This window comes from Gorilla gorilla, chromosome 4, assembly GCF_029281585.2.
Source record: "Gorilla gorilla gorilla isolate KB3781 chromosome 4, NHGRI_mGorGor1-v2.1_pri, whole genome shotgun sequence".
Classification (NCBI taxonomy): Eukaryota; Metazoa; Chordata; class Mammalia; order Primates; family Hominidae; genus Gorilla; species Gorilla gorilla.
In genome coordinates, this window is record NC_073228.2 from 174,179,658 (window position 1) to 174,194,124 (window position 14,467).

General features: G+C 45.3%; 1 protein-coding gene across 1 annotated transcript in view; it reads left to right on the forward strand.

Moving 5' to 3' along the window:
- KCNIP1 (potassium voltage-gated channel interacting protein 1) overlaps positions 1-14,467 on the forward strand; it is a 386,270-nt gene that overhangs the window by 9,843 nt on the left and 361,960 nt on the right. The gene's annotated exons all lie outside the window — the stretch shown is intronic.

Consider the following 14,467-nt stretch of genomic DNA (forward strand, 5'->3'; position numbering starts at 1 on the left):
CAAGACTACAGGGAGGGGAGAAAAAAGGAAACACCACCCAGCAAGATTTCCTGTTGTATTTCTAGTCTGGCCAATTTTCATTTATTGCTGGAATGAGGTCAGTTGGAAGCTGAGGCAGAGAATTGGGCAGGAATCAGGTAGGGAGGTGTGATTCCGGGGCTTGTATCTGAGAGGCTGGGGTTAGCCTAATTTTCTTTCTGTAATCTTTTGATTAACTGTGGGCCAGTTTGGATGACATTTTTCAAACCATCTGTGCTTGGCAGGCTGGGCCAAGCCCAGGCTTGCTGCTCAGTATCTGCAAACCTCAGCTTGGAGCCGGCTATCACCCGGAGCCTGGGATGTCTCTAAGCCATGAAGCATATTGGATTGCAGAATGATCCACAACATCCCTGTACTGATTAACTCCGCCCAGGCCTCACAAGTTCAGAAACAGTGGCTGTCATTTCAAACGCAACAGGAAACATGAGGGGAAGGGCCATCGCCATCCTCTGTTGAGTGCTACCTATTTTCTGGGGGCTTTACAAGGATTCCTATATTCAGTCCAGCCCTGTCTCTGTGAGTTGTTTTTATTCCAAACCAGGTGCTTTGAGAGGCTGAATAACTTGCCAACATCACAGATACAGCACTGTGGTTTAAAAGGTCATGTGCAAACACTAATGTTCCTTTGAACACGCCTGGTCAAACCTGTCAGCACCGTCACTTCTGTCATGGACTGAATTGTGTCCCCTTAAATGTATATGTCAAAGCCCTAACCCCCAAGGTGGCTGTATTTGATGATAGGGCCTTGATGCAGGAGATTAAGGTTAAATGAGGTCATAAGGTTGGGATCCTAATCCAACATGACTGGTGTCCTTGTAAGAAGGGGAAGAGACCAGGAGTACACACACTCAGAGGAAAAGCCATGTGAGGGCAAGATGGCCAACTACAAGTCAGGAAAAGAAACTTCATCAGACACCAACCGTGCCCGAACCTTAATCTTGGACTTTCAGTGTCCAGAACTGTGGGACAATAGATTTTCGTTATTTAACTACCCAGTCTGTGGCATTCGATTATGGCAGCCCAAGCAGACTAATATAGCCCCATAGACCATTCTTTGCATAGCATCCTTTCCTATATTTTTAACTGTGACAAACATATATAACATTAAATTTACTATTTTAACCATTTTTAAGTGCACAGTTGTGGCTTTAAGTACATTCACATGTTGTGCAACCATCACCACCAACCATCTCCAGAACATTTTTCTTCTCGCAAAACTGAAACTCTGCACTGCACCCATTAAACACTTCCCCATTTCTGTCTACCCTCAGGCCCTGGCAGCCACCACTGTACTTTCTGTCTCTATTAATTTGACTGTTCTAGGTTCCTCATATAAGTGAGTCATGAACAGTATTTGTGTCTGGCTTATTTCACTTAGTGTAATATCTTTTTTTTTTTTTTTGAGATAGGGTCTCACTCTGTCATCCAAGCTGGAGTGCAGTGCTGTCATCACAGCGCACTGCAGCTTCTACCTCCTGGGCTCAAGCAATCCTCCCATCTCAGCCTCCAGAGTAGCTGAGACTACAGGCGTGCGCCACCACCACACCCAACTAATTTTTTTTTATTTTTTATAGAGATGAGGTTTCTCCATGTTGCCCAACCTGGTCTCAAACTCCTAGGCTCAAGTGATTGGCCCACCTTGGCCTCCCAAAGTGCTGGGATTCCAGGCTGCCATACCTGGCCCTCACTTAGTGTTATGTCTTTAAGGTTCATTCCTGTAACAGCCTGTGTCAGAATTCCCTTCCTTTTTAAGTTTGAACAATATTCCATTGTATGGATACTACATTTTGCTTTTTATCCATTGATGGACCATTCCCATATTTTTAAAATAAAAAATGAATCATATACGATTATAATCCCCTTACTGGAAACTGTCTCCAGTGGTTTCTTGACACATTTAGAATTAAATGCAGACTCCTCTCAGTGGCCTGTGACTTTGCATGATCCGTCCTCTGCATTTCTGTCCTTCTCCTTGGACTCTTTCCACCAAATCCCCCCAGGCTCTCTCCCTCAATTCATTCAAATCCCCTCCTGCGGTTGCTGTCCCTCCTCATCTCCCCCAACACATTGCCTAATGCTGCCTTGCTTTTCTGCACAGCCCTTACTGCTCCTGCAACAATATTACACATGTGTTTGCTTGGTGTTTTTAAATGTTTTAATGGAAAATGTCTATGGTTAAGGTATACAGTGTGATGTCTTGATACACACATAGATAATGGCCTGATTATCACAGTCAAGCTAATGAACATATCCATCTCTTTTCATAGTTACCTTTCTGTGTATGGTGAGAACTACTCTCTTAGCAAATTTCAAGTATACAGTGCAGTCTTATGAACTACAGTCTCCTTGCTGTGCATTACTCTAGAGCTTGTTCATTCTCCATAGCTGAAACTCTATACGCTTTGGCCAACATCTCCGTTATTCATTTGTTTATGATCCAGCTCATCCACTAAGAGTCGAGCTCTGTGAGGGCAGGGAATTTTGCCTGGCCTTGACTACTTCCCCAGCACCTGGTGCAGGGCCTACCACATGGTAGGCCCTCATTGGGAGTTGAGAGGTCGAGCTGGCAGATGAGGAACCTGAGGCCTGGGGAAGGCCACCCAGCAAGCCAGACGCAGAGCTGGCCTTGAATCTGGGCTTCCTCCTCTTTCCATTCCCTACAGGCTCGGCACTGCATGCCCTTTAAAGGCTCCAGTTCTGTATCCACCATTTCCACGTCCATCTGTCCATCCACACTTCCTCCTTAGCAAGGCCGCCCATGTTCCTGCATCCCGGACATGAGGGGTTAATTAAGATAGTCATCTGGCTTCTCAGGCTACCATCTTAAGAACGGCCCTCCTCAGTTCTGGAGCTGGTGGACCATTTGGTTCATCTTTGATTTGTTCTTGCCATGGAGAGAGGGGAACCTGCTGCTGGGAAAGGATGGCGATGGTTTCCAGTGTGCTCCGCTCCATTCAGCCAAGGGGCTCCTCTGGGAGGGCATGAAGTGAGCAGTCACCAGCGAAGGCATCTGGGGGCTGCAGACGCAGCTGGCTTCCATGGCTGTGTTCCCCTCCAGCCCTTGAGGATCCAGGACTTTCTGGAAACATGATTTTGGAGTTCACTGGATGCCGAATCCATTACCACCAAATTGTGTGACCCTGGGAAGTCCAAGGGAGTCACTCCTTCGAGCCTAGCCTCCTTTTCTGTAAAATGTGTGCAATAATGCCAATACCACAGGTTTATTAAACTAATGCACTTAAAAGTGTTTAGTGTAGGGCTTGTGTCAAATTAAGGATTCAACAAATGATGGGTGGTTTTGCTTTTATTTGGCTTTGCTGTTTATCAGGGCTGAGCTTAAATCTCCCTCATTGCATCCTAGGCAAACCAGGGACCTCCCATGTCTTGGGAAATGGCTGAGTGACTGAAATCACCCATGTGGGCCAGAAAAGAGTGAGAGATGTTTTCAATATACTCTTTGCCTTTCCTTTCCCTACCCAGGATGCAAGTATCAGTGACAAAGAGTTTTATTCTAGGGAGATGAGACAGGAGAGCTCACACTCTATTCATTGAGCAAGCTCTTCATGTCCAGAACCTTTCAAATCTCCTGTGCACTCCTGCCCCACTCCCAGCCCACACTCTCCTACTGATGAAAAAATAAGAAGGGGCAGTAAAACCTTGTCTTTGTATAGAGTCTACCGGGGGCTCAACAGAAGGAGGTGGAGGAGGCCTCAGACCTGGATGTTGTGGCAGTCACTGCACCCTGGGTCAGAGCCCCCTGAGGACACCACCCTGGAAGGGAGAAGCTGGCTGGAACCACAAAGCCCCATGGACAAGCAAGCTCTGGCACTACCTTTGAGCATCTGCTGTGCCTGCTGGCCTGTCTCACAGGGCACATGAGGTAAAAAGACAGCAGGCACAGGCTCCTCCATGTTCATTATATCTGGGAATTTCAGTCTGGCCAAGGGAGCTTCTGAGAGCCTGAAGGTGGCCAGTATGTGACTGGAAGTCAAGGCCACATGGCACAGTGACCAGCGTGAGACTCCTCCAAATGTCCTCAGTGTAAGGGTGGGGAAACTGAGGCCAGAGCAAGGAACACCCTTGAGTAAGGTACCCTCAAAACGGAGCCTCCTCTGGCTGGTAGCTGGGGGCACAGGGATGGAGGGTAGCCTGGCCCCTCCTGGAAGTGGTGGCCACCCAGCAGATGGCTCTTCATTGCCACACAGTCGATGACTCATAGACTAAGCCCAAGCAAGACCCCTCGCCTCCTCCCTTCATCTCTGCACTCTCCCCTTCATGGCCTCACTTCTGGGGGAGACTCCCAAGTCTCTCTCTCTTGCCTTGGCTCTTTTCTTAAGCTCCAGGCCTGCAGGCGACTCCTTGGCTGGACTGTGAACTTGTTGGGAGGGCAGGGGCTACATTATAGTTATTTAAGAACGTGCAGTCTGGCACGGTGGCTCACGCCTGTAATCCCAACACTTTGGGAGGCTGAGGCAGGTGGATCCCATGAGGTCAGGAGCTCGAGACCATTCTGACCGCAGCGAAACCCTGTCTCTACTAAAAATACAAAATTAGCTGGGCATGGTGGCACATGCCTGTAATCCCAGCTACTTGGGAGGCTGAGGCAGGAGAATCGCTTGAACCAGAAGGTGGAGGTTGCAGTGAGCCACAATCACACCATTGCACTCCGGCCTGGGCAAACAAGAGCAAAAATCCGTCTCAAAAAAAAAAAAAAAAGAAAGAAAGAAAGAATGTGCAGCACCCAGCACAAGACCTGGCATAGAGTAGGGGCCTAACAAATGGATGTATTGATGGAGGATGGGAGGAAGGACCACTATACCCTTCCAGTTGAATGTCTTTCTATAGCCCCTACTCAATCCTTGTAAAACCAAAGGAGATCTCTCTCTCCTGATTTTACTCTTTCTCTTTACATGTCCCAGTCTCGAGCCTTGTTCTTTCCATCTGTCACTCCGTTTCCACTCTCAGAACCGTTCCTGAAATCTGAACCTTTCTAACCTCTCACCCGCTTTGCTGCAGCAGCCTGCAGCATGCATTTCTTCCCATTTCTTCCCATTTCTTCCCTTTCTGACTCCTCCACACCATTCCAAAGAGATGGCCCATCCAACCCATTGACCCAGAAGCCCTACTTCTAGAAATCTATTCTAAGCAAATCATCACAGCTGTGCATACAGACTTTTATTTAGAGGTATTCATTATGGTATTATTGCATTATTTATAATAGTGAAAAACTGGAGGCAATCTAAGTGTCAATGGAAAAAATTGTGATTAAATAAATTTTGGTTCATCTGTCTGGTGGAACAATATTAAACTGCTGAAAAATTATTTTAGGGACTAATTAATAACCTAGAGAAATGCTATTGATATCGTATCAAGTAGGAAGCCAGGAGAAAAAAAACTGTATGCTGAATGCAGTTCCAGTCTGTGGGAATAGATGTGTATGGAAAAGTAAAATAGAGAAGAAATACACTGAAACATTAGTTTAGGTTTCAGCTTGGATTAAAGGTGAGTTTTTAAAGTTTTTTTTGTTTGTTTTGTTTTTGTTTGTTTGTTTGTTTGTTTTATTGAGACAGAGTCTCACTCTGTCACCAGGCTGGAGTGCAGTGGTGCAATCTCAGCTCACTGCAACCTCTGCTTCCTGGGTTCAAGTGATTCTTGCGCCTCAGCCTCCCAAGAAGCTGGGACTATAGGTGCCGGCCACCACAGCCAGCTAATTTTTGTATTTTTAGTAGAGACAGGGTTTCACAATGTTTTCCAGGATGGTCTCCATCTCCTGACCTTGTGATCCACCCACCTCAGCCTCCCAAAGTGCTGGCATTACTGTTGTGAGCCACCGTGCCCGGCCTAAAGTTCTTCTTGATGCTTCTCTGCATTTTCTGAATTGTCTTCAATAAGCATCCATATTTAATCAGAAACCACAAACATATCATTCACTAAATACACATCTTCAATCATACAGTTCTCAGTATGGGAACGAATGAAAGTTCTGCTTTCACTGGCATATCACTGGCTGTTCATGCCATGTGGCAATACACCCCGAACTACCAGATTTGGCACTCCCAGCCCTAACCCCACAGTCTCAGACCTCAGCCCACTCCCTAGTCCTGTGTCCTCATGACCAAACCCACACACACATTCTCCTCCAGCCAAACTGGTCCCCACATGTTTCCAAACCAGCCTTCTGTTCTATGCTCCTCAGCCTAACTCTCAAATGGTTCAGAAACACAAATTCGCATGTGCACAGAGAGAGACAGAGACAGAGAGAAAATCCAAATATGATAAAATACTGATCATCATTGGTGAACCTAGATGAAGGGGAGGCATGCTTACAATCTGCATTGTAGTTGGATATTTTCAAAATAAAAAGCTGGGGAAATAAAGGAGCAGTGTAGTATAGTATTTAAAGGCATAAATTCTGCATGAAATTACCTTATTTCAAGTTCCAGTCCCACTGCCTATTAGTTGGGAAGTAGTAACATTAGGCAAGGTACTTACTTTCTAAGACTCAGATTCTTCATCAGTAAAATGGGGATAATGAAAATCCTGGTGTATTTGTTTCCTACAGTTGCCCAGAGAATGGAATGTATGTGTGTAAAGGGCTTGGCGAAGAGTGCCACACACCCTTGATCATGAACTGTTAGTATCAGTGCTAAATATATAAATCAATTTCTTAACCGTGACTCTATTCATGATATTCTCTACCTCCATAAGCTGCTCATCCCTGGACAACTAAGTAAAGTGCTACAGCTTTGGAAACTTTGCTTGCACGGTTCTTTTTCTGCCACTAGCCCTGGAAGCTGCTCCAATGCGGTGCCTGTCCCGCTGGTATCCATACCTCCAGGCCCTGGCACAGAGCCTGGCAAGGGGGAAGAAGCCATTAAATGCACTGAACCCCAAATGAGAATCTCAAAGGGTTCAAGCTGTACTTTAAAGAAAACTCTTCTCATCAGGACCAAGTTTGCACTTTTGCTGATGCAGCCACTCTATTCCCATGGGCTTCCTTGAGATAAGGCATCACCTTGATAAATTAGCTGTGGATATAGGCATCTTGCAGTTGGCATGGGAAAGCAATTTAATTTCCAATTAAGCCTGATTTCTGGGCCAAGAGGTTGGCCTACCTCGCACTGGAAAGATTATTCTGGCCAGGCCTATTATTATCACGGGTCATGATTCTTGCATGAAGTGGACTCTCAAGGAAGCTGGTCCTTCAACCGTTGGAATGGTTCAGTGAGGCAGAAATACGGCCTCTGTGGGTAGGACCCTTTTTCCCCAGGAATTAAGTTTATACAAGTAGAGTCAGGGAAGTTCAAAGCAAAGATAGGCAGTCTGTTTGTGGCCAAAATTGTTAAGTCAGGGTACCCCTAGAAATGAAGCGAGAGGGGAGAGAGAGAGGCAGGTGAGGCAGTCATCAATCAGGCCCACAAGCAAGAGAGGCGGGAAGTTGCTAGTAAGAAAAAGACGGCAGGAGGTAGTTCTCTGAGCCCAAATTGAAAAGAATCTGAATTATCGGTTGAAGGAGACACACTTACTTGAAGAGAGAACAGACATTTGTGAAGCATCTTTTATGCACTGTGCTGAGTACTTCACATTCATGATTGATGATACAATGCACCCTGTAAAACAAACACGGTGAGGCTCACTTTCCAATTAAGGAAACTGAGATTCAGGAAGATTAAATAAACTGCCCAAAGTCATAAACAAGGCAGATTCAAACTCTTGTTTTCCTGAGCTTTTCTCCCTGCAGACTCCCTCTCAAAGACAAATACAAAAACATCATTTAGGGCCATAAGGATAATGCCATACTCAGCTGTATCTTACCCACCAAAATTGTAAGCATGAGAAAAAGGCCTTTCAAACAAGTCCTGAGAGAGTGAAAATAAATGGTGGCTGAGGCTGCTTGGGGCGAATGATCTGATGGAAGAGCTAACAATATCTACTTCTCTTTTGGGTGTTGTTTTTGCTCCCATCTGTCCCTCAAGGAGGGAGACCTGAGACCTGAGACCTGGGCGCAAAGGCCCAGCATGGCTGACAGGCTCCTGTGAGGTCAGGATCTCCTCCCACAGCTCAGACTGCTTCAAACCAGCGGGGTTCTGGCTTGTGGCTGAGGGGATTTCAATTCAGAAGGGTTGGAAAGAAACAACAGAGGGGAATGAGGGATCATGACCAGTGGAGCCACAGAAAATTTAGTTAGGTGCCAAGAAGGTATGACATGGCCTAAGTTTAGTTAACGATAGTAAAAGAGGACTCTAAGGCAATATGTAAGCAAGCATGCTGTCAACTCCTGGACAAATTCTAGAGTGCATGATTAAACCCATGGTTTGGGAACACTTGTGAAAGAAAGTAGAGATGAATGAGAGGACGGTGCATTTGCTGAGAACGAGCTGTGCCAGTGTACCAGCCTCCCTTCTGTTCTGCTTTTGCATAGTGACCAGTTCAAGGATCGCTGCAACCATGGTGTGCCTGGGTTCCAGTCGGGCGTGTGATGAGCTATGGGCTGGAAAGCATAGATTTAGGCAGGTGCCAGCTGGCCTCGTGGTCCTGTCTGTCTTGGCAGTGCCCACAGCAGAACCTTTGTGGGACATTTTCAGATCCTTCTGCTTGGCCATCACCCCCACATCTATTGAGACTTCAGAGGTGTGGCCCCAGGGAGTCAATTGAGAGCCTGGGCTCTGTGATGGAAAGGTATCTGGAAGCATCTAACAAGCTCTCAATAGTTGACCTTGACCGGCTTGGCATTTTCCACTTTTGATATGGGGTAAAGACAAGAACAGGATTCCCAGTGGTTAGAGTGTTTTCTGGAGCAATACCACCTAGATTTGAATTCCAGCTCTGCTATTTGCTAACTTCTGACTTGGGACAAGTTAAATCTTTTCCTTGTGCCTCCACTGGCTCATTGGTGAAATGGAGATACTAATAATAACCTCAAAGGATGTTGTTACTGTTCAATGAGCTGTGCCTGGAAAGATCCTGGCATTCAGGTAGGTGTTCAACAAATGCTAGCCCTTATTACCGTTAGCAATGATAGGTTCTTGCACAGCAAGTGATCAGCTAAATATATGCCCAAATGGAAGTGGCTCCATCTTGCTATAGTGAGTTATTCATCCAAAGAGGTGTTGCTGCAGGTTGTCATTAAAGAGAACTATTGTAGAAAGAGTGTGACTGTGTTCTCCCCGACAATACTTCTGACAACACGTAAGAGGGTTTTCTTCCCCCCTACTGATACCAACTAGTTTGGACACCAACTGGGTGTCCTACAATTTAATTCAATTCTGACACTAACTACCCAGAGTTAGCTCAGACCCCGCAGGTTAAGAACTCAGTCCCACAAGACTGCCCCCATTCAAATGCCAGCCACCAATAGGGTGTCCTGGCTATCCACACTTCTACCTGACTGACAGAACATTCCTACAACCTCCCCTACACCTCCAGATAGGATATAATAATTTACTAGAGTGATCCACAGAACTCAAAAGAACATTTTACTTACTATTGACACTTTACTTACTATTACATGTTGATTGCAGAGGATATAACTCAGAACCAGGCAGACGGAAGAGACACACAGGGCAGGGTATGAGGGATGCAGGGTGGAGGTGCAGAGTTTCCGGGCCCTCTCCCAGCACCTTGACGTATTCACCAACCCAGAAGCCCCCCAAACCCTATTATTTAGAGGGTTTTATGAAGATTTCACTACATAGGCATGATTGTTAAACCACTGGCCATTGGTGATTAAACTCAACCTCCAGCCCCTCTTCCCTCTGCAGAGGTTGCAGGGTAGAGCTGAAGGTTCTAACCCTCTAATCACGGCTTGGTTCTTCTGGCAAACAGCTCCCATGCCGAAGCTATTTACAGGTCCACCAAGAGTTATCTCATTGGAAAAAAGACACTCCTATCGCCCCTAAAGGATCTCTGTACCAAAGACCAAATATCTTTCTGTGAGACAACAGAGAGTTCAAGCACCAAATATAAAGTGGAGAAGCACTAGATGATCTCTAAAGTCTTACTGGCACTTGGAGAACAAGTGTTTGTATTTGAACATGTGGAATCAAAGGGGAGTTGAGTAAAAGGGGCTCCAGAATTGACACAGGAGGAGGACTCAGTGCAGCAATCTCGTGGGGTGTGGGGACGGAAGACACATCCCAAAGCTTCATGTGCCTCTCAAGCCCCTGCTTTTGTTTTATGTGTACTGGGGATAGGGGAGGTTGGTATGGAATGCTGGAGATTATGGGAGAACAGAGTCCATCTAAGCCACCTTTGACTCTGCAACTGGGGGAGATGCAGCTGGCCTGGGAAGGAATCACAAACGTGGTCCAGTACTCAGTTTAGAGTTGTTGGCTTTGCTTCCATATACCTCCCTTTCTCATCTCCCAAATCCTTTGAGGAAGTTGGCTGGTGAAAATGTACTTATGTAAGTGGGGAGGGAGAGCTGTGCAACGCTAGGAAGAAGCTGAGTTCTGCATCAGAGGTGACATGAGAAAGAACCAGGAAAGCACTGTGGAGAGGAGGATGATCCATCAACTGACTCATCTGGGGGACAGGATCTGGGAGCCAGAGGTGATGGAGAAAACTAAAGCCCTCCTCCTGGCCCCCAGTGGGAATCTGATGGAGCCTGGTGGAGAGCTTCACATTTCTACAGGGCACGGTGTGGGAGGGGCCTGGAGGCCTTGTCTCTGGATGCACTAGACTGGCAGTTCTGAAGCTTTTCATCATCAGGACCCTTTTACATGCTTAAAAAATATCAAGGATCCTAAGAGCTTTGGTGTATATGGGTTATATCTATTAACAGTTACCATTTTAGAGATTAGAACTAAGAATGGTAAAAATATTTAATATGAATTTACTTATTTTAAAATAATAATACAACCATTAGTTGCTAACAAAAATAACATATTTTTTTGAAAAACAATTATGCGTCCCAAAAAGTATATTGGGAGAAGTGGTATTGTTTTACATTTTTCACAAATCTCTAATGTCCAGCTTTAGAAAGGCAGCTAGAATCTCATTGCTACCTCGGCATTCAGACTGTTTTAACAATGCATGTTACATGACTTCTGGAACATTCCATTGCACTCTCATAAGAGAATGAAAATGAAAAAGGCAAATAATGTCTTAGTATTATTATGAACAGAGTTTTGACTTTGCGAGCCTCCACTTTGAGAACTGCTACACTGGACTGTAGTGAATTTCTCCATGTCTCTCTGATCTTTCTTTGGTCATTTGCTTTCCCTCCATGTGACAGGGCAATGGCTGGTGAGGTACAGGAAGGTGGCACTTTGTTCAAACAGTGTCTTCTTAAATATTTCATAGAATTCAAACTCCCCCAAACACAAGACCAATTCAAAGAATACTGGATATTCTCACATAACAGCCTGTGCTGCCAATGAACAATAAAATAAGTGCAGTTTGCAATGCCCTGAACCAAGGAGTTTAAGATAAATTTTGGATGAGTTGTTGATTTAGAGGAGGAGCTGGTATCACTTCGGTAAGTCACAGAAAATAAGATTATATTAATATTTATATTGCATTATTTTAAATTTGCATAATGCTGAGTCTTCACTGTGAAGAAGGAAGTCCCTCACAATGATTAGTGAGGGGTAGGGAGGGAGAATGGCAAGAAGACACCAAGTTCCTTGCAGGCAAGCGAATAGATACATCATAAAAGTGAAGTGAAATTCCAGTCCTCTGAGATCTTCATAAATAGAAGAAACCCTCATTTCTTTCCTCCTCTGGTTGCAGCTTGGACTGATGAGCTGAAGCTCTGTCTAAGACCTGGCACTGTTAAGATGTCCCCCAGGGTTCTTTCCACCCCAGTTCTGGAGCTCAGGTGGCCCCTTGCCTCTGAATTCCACCGCTTTGTCTGAGTTCTGGAGGAGGGCACATGGGAGAACCATCCAGGTGCACCTCTCCAGGTATGAGTCACTAGTCCATGAGAGGACAATAATAAATGATGGAAGCACTGGACACTCATTAGCAGAGTGGTTTATTAAGAACTGATGAAGGTTCTCTGCTCCCAGGCAGATATTATTGCAAAAAAACACGTAGGCACAGTGTCTAACTCCATCATGCCTAAATTCCCATTATTTCATGCTTATCCCGTGCATAAAGTTCTGTGAGCAGCAGACAGTTGTGGCATTTGCTAGAAGGCCAGTCTTTATTGACAGGAGGAGAACATCTGTCTCAAGCAAATGAAGGTCATCATTAATAATTTATGGGACAGTGGGGGTTAGGCATCCTCACATACTAATTTTTCTAGAGGAACATGGCCTTTTCCCCTGCAGGGATTGTTTGGGTATTCTGAGTTTCTGTGTATTTTAGTCCCAAATTCAGGTGCATGGAAACCATTGACAAAATAGACCCTTTAAATCAGACTCCCAGTTGGGACTTCCTTTCTTATTTTTCTTCCTTTTTTAACTTAAATTTTTGAGATAATTGTAGATTCACATGAAGCTTTACGAAATAATACAGAGACATTCTGTGCCCCCTCTACCTAATGTCCCCAATGGTAATATTTAATATTTTGCAAAACTATAGTACAATATTACAATTAAGACTTTCTTAAAAGACTCACATGAGGACCTTTGAGACTTTCCTGACCCCAGAAGGAAAAAATTCCAGGGAATGATGAGCTGCCTGCCTTTGGAAGGAAGGTCCACCAGGTAAGAAACTGGAGGCCACAAGGATACCTCTGGGCTCCCTGGCTGGAAGTGGCAGATGCTGGTGCAGATTCCAGGGCCTCCCCTCAGAACTCCAACCTGCATGAGGGCACCTGGGTTCCAGGGATGCAACACAGCTCCCTGCCTGGCCCCTGTGGCTTTGAGTGGCTGTGTCCCTCAGCCCTTCACAGCTGGCTCTGCTGAGTTCTGTGGTTGAGATGCCAGGTACTGGAACACACAGCTCCGGGCTTGAGTCCTAGCCCCTCACTTTACAGATGGCCTTGGCCAGTTACCTCTTACAGCCTCAGTTTTTCATAGTAACTTAGATAGCACTTACCATATGTCACTATCCTAGGAAATTTACATAAAAATTTGTTTCATGCCAAAACTCTATGGAAAGATACTATTATCAGTTTCATTTTGCAAACGAGGAAACAGGCACAGAAAGGTTATTTGCCCAAAGTCACCCAGCTTGTGAACAGCACAGCTGGAATTTGAACCCAAACAGTGCACATCCCAAGTCCACATACTTAGCCACTGTCCTCTGTTGCTTCTCATCATCTATGAGGCAGGTTCAGGAGTATCTCGTTTTTTTTTCCAAGGCAAACTAATTAGCACAGTGCCTAGCACAGAATAAATAAGCACCCATACATGCCAGATAACATTGTCAGTATAACTTCTGGAAGTTTCTGAGTATTCATGACTTATTTTTTTTTTTTTTTTTTTTTTTTTTTTTTTGAGACAGTCTTGCTCTGTCACCCAGGCTGGAGTGCAGTGGCGCGATCTTGGCTCACTGCAAGCTCCACCTCCCGGGTTCACGCCATTCTTCTGCCTCAGCCTCCTGAGCAGCTGGGACTACAGGCGCCCACCACCACGCCCGGCTATAATTTTTTCTATTTTTTAGTAGAGACAGGGTTTCACCGTGTTAGCCAGGATGGTCTCATCTCCTGACCTCGTGATCTGCCCACCTCGGCCTCCCAAAGTGCTGGGATTACAGGTGTGAGCCACCACGCCCTGCCGACTTTTTCTTGTTACTAACAATAGCTCTTTTTCCCTGATCCTCTCCCTCCTCCTACCTCCCGCCCTCCAATAGGCCCCAGTGTGTGTTGTTCCCGTCTTTGTGTCCATGTGTTTTCATCATTTAGCTCCCACTTATAAGTGAGAATATACAGTATTTAGTTTTGTGTTCCTGTGTTAGTTTGCTAAGGATAATATTGGGCCTCCAGCTCCATCCATGTCCCTGCAAAGGACATGATCTCCTTCCTTTTTATGGCTGCATAATATTCCATGACGTATACGTACCACATTTTCTTTAATAATGGGTACTAGACTTTATACCTGGGTGATGAAATAATCTGCACAACAAACTCCCTTGACGCAAGTGTACCTGTGCAACAGACCTGAACGTGCACCCTGCAACGTAAAATGAAAGTTAAGAAAAAAAAACACACACAAAACAAACGAAAAAAACTATAGTTGCCATTTTAAACACCTATGATGTGTCAAACATTCCTTCAGCCCTCCCAGCTATCCAGAAAGAGTCCTTCTTTTATAGATGAAAAAACTAAGATTGAAATCGGGCAGAGTAGAGACAGGGTTCAAAGCCAAGAGCTGCATCTTGGACTCACAACACTGGAAGAAACTTCAGACACCAGCCTAACTTCACACCCAGCTCAGGACTGGCCCTGCCGAATGGTGACTCATCTGCTCTGAAAATCCTCGCGACAGGACGCTCACTTCCTACACCGGTAGTTCTCCGGCTCGAGGTGTGCCACAGA